General features: G+C 34.1%; 1 long non-coding RNA gene across 1 annotated transcript; it reads left to right on the top strand.

Annotated features, from left to right (window-relative positions):
* The first annotated feature begins 1451 nt into the window (after positions 1 to 1451).
* On the top strand, positions 1452 to 2786 carry LOC141291649 (uncharacterized). Its single transcript, XR_012340354.1, has 2 exons — positions 1452 to 1833; positions 1927 to 2786. It is a non-coding gene; the product is annotated as an uncharacterized lncRNA (long non-coding RNA).
* The last annotated feature ends 814 nt before the right edge of the window (positions 2787 to 3600 follow it).

Below are 3600 nucleotides of genomic sequence, written 5' to 3'. Positions count from 1 at the left end.
CTTACAGCCGTGGGCGATGCTCCTTGTTGTCCTGTCTGTAACGTTAGTTTGAAGATTGTTGGGATCGCCGTGTCCTTTAGACGCCGTGCTGTAGTACCGGTAAAACTATCCAAATAGTCATCTGGTTCAAAATCCTCGGAGCAAACACGCCATTTCTTGATCGTTGCTAACGGTGTTTTGAGATCCATGTTCAGAGCAGCCAGCCATTGATTCATTAGTCGGAATTGCTTTTTTTTTTCGTGGGAATTCTATGAAACATGGTAGTAGAGTACGTCTTCGACTTACTATCACAGCCCCTTACAATGCACATAACCATAGCTAATCACACACAGGTAAATCCAGCCACTAACAATTTACCAGCTGCAACTCTGACAGCTGCAACAACCGGAATTACACAAACTTAGCACCGGTCACATTGGAAGTTACCTAGCTGGGATCTAATTTCAGGCGCTTTGTGATATTACTGCGCCTGCTTCGGCCATGTTACGGCAGCAAACTTCCTTGACTATTACGCCAAAATGAGAGTGTAGTTCCTAATCTTATCGGCCTAGAAAACCGCAGCTTTACATTTCCGCTGGTCTTAGTACACGATATAACTGCAGAAGAGTCAAGTTTTAAATAGGACAAATATCGAAACTCGTTGGTCATTTTTGAACGCGATGCTACTGGTCTAATAGGATTCAATGATTTATGCTAAGCTATGCTAAAAGTGATATCGCCAGAACAGGAGAACGGCTGAATGGATTTCAAAACGGTAAAAATCAACTTATTAACTCGGGGGGAGTTGGAGAATGAGCCTATTTCCAAAAAAAGTGGAGTGTTCCTTTAAGCTTAAACTTAAAATTATTAGAAATATTTTTTGGTAATAGAAATAAAGCTGGTATCAAATAAAATATAAATATTAGATCAAACTAATTAAGCATAAATTTACAAAACTAATTGAAAATAAGCAAAAAATAAAATATAAATTAAATATAAATATTAGTTGAAAAAAATGTACATTATAAAAAAAAATTTTGGTGATTGAAATAAAGCAGAAATAAAATAAAATATTAATATTAGGTGAAAAAAATAATTTCAGTAATTGAAATGAAGCAAACAATAAAACAAAATATAAGAAAGATAAAAGATATTAGATAAATAAATATTAGATTAAACAAATTAAGCATGAAAAACCCTTAATTTTTACTAATAATTTTCAGTCATTAAAATGAAACAACAAAAAAGTAATAAAATAACATAAATATTACATGAAAAAAACTTTTAATTATTAAAGATATTTTGGTGATTGAAATAGAGCAGAAATAAAAAAATATATAAATATTAGGTAAAGCAAATATATATATATATATATATATATATATATATATATATATATATATATATATATATGCACATAGATTAGATGAAACAAATTAAGCAAAAAAAAATATTTTTTACAAATTATTTTTAGTAATTGAAATGAAAAAAAAATTAAGTGAAAAAAACTTATACAAATATTTTTGGTGATTGAAATAAAACACATAAAATGACTAAAATTGAAACTAAATTTAAAATGACCACTGAAAATACAAAAAGCTCATTCAAACTTCAATACTGGATAAATAGTACTAAAATAACACTGCCTGTTTTACTTTTCTAATCTGACATATTTTTAAGTAGGATTTGGTTTTATCCATTAAGAATTGATTTGCTTTCCATGCATACTCTAATTTATTACTTTAACTTCTTCAGGTACGCAAAAAGAAGCTCAAATCGTAACGGGCAGAACCTGCAGACTGGCGTTTGCTCTGTCATGTAATTGGCTGCTTCAGAATTGCATGATTTTGACAGGTATATATGACCACTTCAATGTTTTCACCGCACATTATAAATGTATACTGAGGTGAAAATGCTAAATACCCTGATTTCTCATGCTCTCTACAGGTCTGTGACCTTTCACCCAGCCACTGGCTGCTTTCTGTGGGCAGGTCCTGCTGCTCTGTCCCGGTCAAAAGTGTTGGCAAGACAGCTGGCCAGCGGCCCGCACGGTTCTGAAATACTGAAGTTTAGGGGAGTGCCTCCAAACCTGCAAACACACACACATGCAGAGCACATATATAGCCTGTCACACACTCGCAAACAACACAGTATCCCTGTAAAAGCAGAAACGACTACATGTTAGGTACTCAGACTTTGTATTTTCCCTTGAGGAAACAGTTTTACATGATGAAGGTCAATTAATCTCTCTGTATTAAGACATTTGGAGCAGGGGTCCATGTTATTGGATGCTTGTGTAAGGAGTATTGGGAGTTTTGTACATATACTCTCTGTGATGCATGGCTAGTTTGTAATGTGCAATAATGTGTACCGCAGTAATTTAAGTGTGTAAAACACTTTTTCTTCAATGTAAGCTGTAATTATTGATATTAGCTTACATATAGCTGGATTAAGAATACGATTCTATCATCTTCTTTATTTATTTAATAGTTTTTTTGGTACTTTAACTGGAGTGAATGTTTATTTTTCTAATGCAGAAATTATTACTGTATGTTTTATCCATTATATATTTTTGTCATAATAAAACAGATACAAATTATTTAACACCTTTAGCCCTTGTTTTGTGCACTACTCTACCTGACACACATGAACTTTACTGTTAGAAATACTGTATTGTAACTAATTATCTTGTAAGAGATTTTATTTAAGTGTCCTCTAACCTACAGAAAAGGTTTATGTTTGTGTAGGCTGCTAATGTCCATGCTTTGTGCAATATTTTTACCAATAAACCCTTATATATCACTTTTTCTCAATGGTCTGGTTTTTGTCTTGTATTTTGTACTTTTCCCCCAATCCGAATCAAAAGATTCGCGAATCCGCTTTGGAGTTCCGATCTAAATCAAATGATTGGCGAACCGCTCTGAAGCTTGGAACTGAAGAAATTATTTGCGATACACGCTTTGAAGTTCTAATCCGAATCAAAAGATTCGCAAACCCACTCCGAAGCTCTGGTCTGAAGAAATGATTTGCGAGGCCCTGAAGTTCCAATCTAAATCAAATGTTTGGCAAAACGCACTTTAAAGTTCTGATCAGAATCAAAAGATTCACAAACCAGCTCTGATCTGAAGAAATGATTCGCAAAACACGCTTTGAAGTTCAAATCTGAATCAAAAGATTCACAAACCAGCTCTGATCTGAAGAAATGATTCGCAAAACACGCTTTGAAGTTCAAATCTGAATCAAAAGATTCACAAACCAGCTCTGGGGCCTCATTTATAAAGACTTGCGTAAAAACCATCCTTGATTTTATCTAAGAACTTTTCTGATTTGATGGTAAGAGCGATTCAGAGAAAACGAACGTACCACGAAATCCATGCGTATGCCAGTCATTCGGTTATAAATCACAAATGATCGTGGAATTGTGTGCAGCTGAATGTTCCGCCGTCGAAACGCCCCTGCTTAATTAATTAACATATAAAATGAGCTCATTCCTAAAGCAAAAACTCTGTGACAATGGCAAGTAAAAAGGAGCGCAAGAAATCAAATTATAGTGAGGCTGAACTATCTGCAATACCAGGCATTACCACAAGGAAACGGTCGTACGCCAAGCTGGAATCTGAC

This window comes from Garra rufa, chromosome 18 (assembly GCF_049309525.1).
Source record: "Garra rufa chromosome 18, GarRuf1.0, whole genome shotgun sequence".
Taxonomy (NCBI): Eukaryota; Metazoa; Chordata; class Actinopteri; order Cypriniformes; family Cyprinidae; genus Garra; species Garra rufa.
Note: the sequence above shows the minus strand (reverse complement) of the source record. Positions and strands in the feature narration are given on the sequence as shown.